The following is a 6782-nucleotide window of genomic DNA, read 5'->3' as shown; positions in this document are numbered from 1 at the left end:
TTTTATAAATTACATATTGATTGTTTTATTTTTGTTTTTAATAATATATCTCTATAATTATTGTTAGGACTCCCACAAGTGTACTGTACAAATAATAAAGTGGATAATAATAATAATGTTGTTGCCAAGATTATAAGTTAATTATTAGTTTGTACAATTTGTTACTATTTGAACTAATCAATATGATCAAGTTTCTCAAAATTTTAATTAAATCAAATTATTTTTTAGGGGTTAAATCAAATTAATTAATATCCAGTTAGTCTTTATATTTAATCTTGATCCTGTGTCGATATATAGAATTTTAATGCCACGCTTTTGACAAAAAAAGTTGTAATGCCACCACGCTAACGTTACATGAAATTAACTAACAAAAAATAGAGAAGATTCAATTTTGAATAAAACTATTAATTTAATTATAAAAATGTTGTAATTTTTTTTGGCAATTTAAAACAATCAACACCATATATTATCAATTAGCATAATTAAATGAATATGCGATAAATAAATGTTGGATAGCAATATGATGCATACCAATAAAAAATAAAAGAGTATTGTACCTTTTGGCATTACAATACTGAAGTTGAATAAATCACGAGTATCTAAATAATAGTGGGTACATGACAGTGAAATTAACTCATACAAAACAAAATACATGTAAAAAAGTGGGAGAAACTACTCCATACCCTATGACTGTGACTGTTTATGGGTATGGGTCGATTTAGATCGATTTTGGGAGAAAATAAATTTTAAATTAATTAATTTTCATTAGTCTGAATTGGTTTTGAATTTTTCAAAAGTTTTTTACAATTCAAATCAAACCAACCCAATTAAGATTGGATCAAACGAGCCTCTGATATACAAAAATGGAAAATTTTATTTTGAAAAAAAAAATACATGATTTTATCTTAAAATTCATACATAACCTTGTTGTTAATTAGAAGGGTGCAAATAAGATATTTTGTTGTAATTGTTTTTTTTTTGTTCGTTTAAAAAAATACAAAGAAAATCAACCTAAGAATCCTTAGATAGGAGAGTCCTTAGTTGAGGGGAGGGAGAGTCCCATTCCACCATAGATTGGGATTGACCAACCCCAGGACTAGAAAGAAAATGAGCTACATTATTAGCCTCTCTACTAACACGGGAAAGGCAAAGACCACTTCTTATTCATATGCTCTATGATCATGCGAATAAGGCTTGCAAGTTTATGAAAACAAAGAGAATACCTAGATGACAAGATATTGTAATTGGCTTAAACCAACTAAATAATGGCAAAAAAAATAATTAAAGATACTAATAATAATTTCACACGTTTGGCTCAAATTAATTCAGTACCAACCTCATATCCCGAACCAAAAGTAGAAGATATTTTAGTTGGTTAGTACCAACCTCGTATGAAAGAAAACAAAATAAAAAGAAGTTAAAACTTTTTAAAGTAAAAATATAAATTTTGAATAATACTTTTTTATAGAATGGATTTTTCTCTTATAATATAAAAAGTATAATGCAAAGTTGTAACAAATAGTGTGGTCGCTGTTTGCAGCAAATGAAGATGTACAGGTTGCAACAAATGAAATGAGACGGGAAGTAGCCCAATATATGGACAATTCTGTTATTTTACGTAAATGATTAGTAGTGTTTCTTTCCTTCTTCCATCCGAATTGGAAGGAACACAATTTTGTTGTGGAATCTATTTATCTTTTCCTTCCTTCACTTGAAAAAGAGGTTTCAAAATGGAAGTAATTACTTTTGGTTTCTTTTCCTTTATTCCTTCGTCATTTCTTCCAAAATCTATCATTTATGCCTAACATGGTGTTAATGTGATTTCATTACATATCACTTTATTATATACATTTTCATCAATTTAAATATAACCCAATCAAGAATATATGCTCTAATAGATATAGTCGTTGTATTCGAAGCTAATAGATAAAAATGACTATATTCTCAAACATTCTTTGGTTATGGAATATGGACGGAGTATCACTACCATGGAGAGAAACTATCTAGTACAACTAAATTGAAGGAGAAAAAGAAAAACATCTATAGGTCCGTGCCTCTGAGGAGTGAAGCATTCATAATGATGACTCTTTTTATGCACAAAGGCAAATACATGTATGTATTGTCTTAACGTTTCGTTAGCTCTTAGGGTTTCCAAAATACATAGCCAGCCCAACATGTCCAATTGAATGCAACTCCTTACTGTTATTGGTCTAAAGGTTTAAGATGAATACCACATTATTTAATTGGCCACGAATAATACATTAACATTACTCAAACGTAATCATCACATTTTTTTATGCTGATAGTACATGCCTGTGTGTGATTACCAATTAGTAGCACTCTGTTTACGGGGTACGTGTGCTGCAAATGCTGATAGTAATGTAACGTTGACACACGTTGTTGTTGGATCCATTTGCAATTCACAGCCCAATGGTGTGGTAAACCCGATACCTTTTAAAATAAACCCGATTCGGATTACGAAAAGGCAGATAAGGTTTTTTCACATAATAAAAAATATACAAATACTGTACTGGTTACGCTTTATTTCTGGACAGCATTTTATCATGAGAGAAATTGAAAAAAGTGACAAAATATTTAATGCAATAAAAAACAAAATTATAAAACAATAAAAAAAATGATACAACTAATATAACAAAAAATAATAAAAAGTTATTGATAAGCACAAAGTTCCAAATTGCTTAAGAATCGATACAAATATCATATTATCTTAATTCATCAAAATACTTTTTATAAAGACGAAATTTTAATAACTACCTAACACCTAAACAGACAATACCCTAGATCAATAAATCTTAATCCTAATGCATGACCAACATTCTAACTAGACTTAAGAATTTGAATTCACGGCAAATACCAATAGTATAAACATTATATTATAACAATCTAATCGAACTTTTCTTATTATTACTCTCTTCCCCCGCGCTGGCTGGGAACTAATTTTATAATTAGGCTAACATTAATTAGTGTAGTTAAGTCACTAATTAAAGAATTAAAAATAAAATCATTTAATAAAATATGTAAAATTATATTATTTTATAAGCAAAATTATATTTTTGGTCTCCGGTTTTTGGTCCTATTTTGTAAAATCGTGTAATATTGATCTTCCATATCACGATTGGACGTTTACCGTTAACAAATGATGTTGATTGTCATGTGTCACGTTCTTGTTGGATGATGACGGTCACGTGTGTGATGTTCTGATTGATCAATGAAAACAAAGCATTTTATTTTTTAAGGAGTTGACATCTAATCACAACATGACAGTCATCCAATAAGAACATGATGCATGAAAGTGAACATCACTTATTAACGGTCACCATTGAATTGTGTCCTAAGGGATCAAAATTATACGATTTTACATGATAAGAGAACCAAATTCGAAACTAAAAATAAATTGGAGACCAAATTTGAATTTTGCTTATTTTATAATTTTTTTTTACGTTCATTTTCACATTACTCTTATAATTAGTATGAAAAAATCATAAATTTTTTATACTTCCATTAGAAAAGGAGAAAAAAAGTTATTAAGGGAGCCAATTTAATGTTTCTCTTGAAAGGTGAGGCTGAAGTGTTAGTTCTGACAAGCACGATAGAAGAAGTGGGTGAATTTGTGTCAGATTTTAATTTGAAAAGGTAAAGGGTTGACGTGTCTGGCTCTTCACCAACCGAGTCTTTGCTTTGCAAATTATCCATCCATGTCGCATCACTGTGCCAAGTATGAACACACATTAAACAATCACTACCTACCCGCTTAAACTCAATTCCGTTTCATCGACAATTTCACAGTATTTAAGTCCAGAACGTTCCTTTTAAGCCTTGCTTCTTGTTTTTTTTCTGGGTTTGATTAACCCTTGATTTTACGAAAGCGAATAACCGCCGCATTTAAACTAAAGAAAAAATGTCATGCGCAGACCACGGTATACTTTACAATCTGATCACAACTTATCATATTTTAAATTTATTGACTTTTAAAATAATTATTTTAAGATTAACTAACAAAATAAAAATATTTTATACAATTAATATATAATCATCAAACTCTTTAAACTATATGAAAATAATGCATAAATTAACAAATATAATATAATACGATTAACAAATAATTTTATTTTTTAACCATAAAATCTTAAAGTTAATTATTTTACATGAGAGTTGTATTAGTTTTAGGTATTCTCACGGAGAAATTTAACCTAATCATGATCATATGCTAAATATAAACGTCATCTAATCATTTTATGGGTATTAATCCCTTCTCTAGATTGAAATTTTATTAATCTAGTAAAGAGTTTCAATTAAAGTTATCAAGATTATGTTTCAAAAAAAATAATTGATAAATTAACTAAAAGATGAAAAAATATATTTAACTAAAATTTATTAAACTAACTTTTTGAAATATAAGTATTTAATTAAATTACTTGTGGACTATCTAGTACATATTTTTTTCCCGTTAAAACCTTGGTTGCACAAATTCCAATGCATCTAAACGGCTATTTGTGCATTTGAAGACAACAAAAACAGAATTGACTCCTTTGTTATTTTTGAAAGAACGCCAATTACGTTCAACGTAATTGATTCCCAAACACAACACTAATAGTTAAAAGTGACATTTCAGTAAAAATAAAATAAAATTAAAAGATACATAAAATATATATTCATGCAATGTAATTTTTTCATTGAGAACAAAAATATTTTTTAGGTTGTCATAGTTTTAAATTCCAGTAACCATTAAATTGATGTTGTTTTTTATTTAATGACCAAATATTTTGTTAAATTTTAAATTAAACAGTGTAATATTAAAACCATGATAAATGAATTTTTTTTATTAAAGTAATGAGGATAATTTTTTTTAAAAAAAAGTTATTAGTTTAAATGAATTTTTTTCCGCGCCATTTTGGCATCTAACTGGAGTTATATTCGTTGTGGCTCCGAACTTAAACGATCGGAAACAGTGGCCAGCTTTTTGCATCCCATTTGCGGCTTATTTGGCGATCCAGAAATTAATGGTGCGGTTTTTAACGACAAAGTGTACGTGGACTCCTTGGATTCCCATCATCAACATGACATTCATAGAGTGTTCCCAGCACCCAGCACTATCAGGCAATGCAGAAACATTAAATGGAACCACTTCGAGATAGAAGCACAATTAGCAACCTCGACAAGGCTATGGAGGTCTTATTAAGGTTAAATGTTGATTGGTTACTCCAGCTGTTTGATTCCTTTTTAGAGTGTTTACACAAATATTTATAATGCTGTTTGATTCTAGATAAAAAAATCATTTAAATCAAACACAAAATTAAAATACGGTTCGATTTGGTTTAATTTAAATATAATATCAAATTTAAATCAAATAAAATCAATTTTTTACGGGTTAGTTTCATACGATTTCGTGATTATTTTTAATTTATTATCATAATTTAAATTTATAAGCTAAATTACATAATTATTATAGATTTAAATATATTTTTAGTCCTTTAAAAAATAATTTATTTTTACTAGTCCCTTAAATTTTTAAAAGACTATTTTTAATCTCTCTCATTCTTTACATTAATAATATTATAATTTATTATGATTTGTCACCGTCAAAAATATATTTTTATTTTGTTTTCTTTAAAAACCATTTGTGATAGTTTAAAATCGTTAAAATTTGTAAAAAAATCATGATAATTCTACATCAATCTTTTTATTTTCTTTCTTAAGTCATGCAGAGTAGAGTGTGTAAAACGATAATCAAATCATACAAATAAAATATTTTGACTATTTTAGATCTTTAGAAGTCATTTTTATAAAAAATAAAAATAAATTTTGATAGTTAAAAATCATTATAAATTATGAAACCATTGAACAAAGAGGAACTAAAGTAAATTTTCAAAAAATTTGAGGGATTAATAAAAATAAATTATTTTTCTAAGGACTAAAAAAAATACTTACCCAACTTTAAAGGACTAAACAATTCTCATTTTAATTCTTAAAATTATAAATATTTATTACTTTAATATTTAGTGTTTGATTTAATAAAATGTGGTTTACTTTACTCTTATTATACTTCAATTATTTTTTTTATTGTCATTAAAGAATAAAATAAATGTTATTTAAATGAAATAATCATTAAAGGGACTACTGATATTTTAAACTATAAAATTTTGTAAAATGAAGAGTATAAATAAAATAATAAAGATCAACATTGGTTGACACACATAATAATAGTTAATTTGTATCCTTTAAATAAATTATTCAGGGTTTAAATTATGATTTCAAATATGAAATAAAAAATATTTACTTTTATGTGCTCATAATTTTAAACAAACTCATATTTTTAAACAAAAATTGGTCAATACTTTTAATGGTGAATAATTTATACCAATATTTTAGGGGGGAAATGATAAATAACAAATTAGGATCTGTTTGGTAGAGAAAATATGATAATTATTATATTATATTATAATTCGTTACGTTAATAAAATATAATAATATTATCCTATTGCTTATCCCATTATATTGTTTTAGTGTGTTTTTTATTCTAACGAAAAGTTGGATTACAATAAAATAAGATAAAAACTTTTTTTTTTCTTTCTCTCTATATAATATTTTTATGCAAAAAAAAAAGATTAAAACTTATTTTGTTTTGATTATACTCTATTCCTTATAACAAATATCTTAATCTATTCTATTATGGTCACGAAACGAATCCATTGGCGAACAAAAGGAGTATTTACAAATATTCAATAAGCAAGCGTGTGTTCATAATAAAATAAATGAAATAT

This window comes from Glycine max, chromosome 4, assembly GCF_000004515.6.
Source record: "Glycine max cultivar Williams 82 chromosome 4, Glycine_max_v4.0, whole genome shotgun sequence".
NCBI lineage: Eukaryota > Viridiplantae > Streptophyta > Magnoliopsida > Fabales > Fabaceae > Glycine > Glycine max.
Note: the sequence above shows the minus strand (reverse complement) of the source record.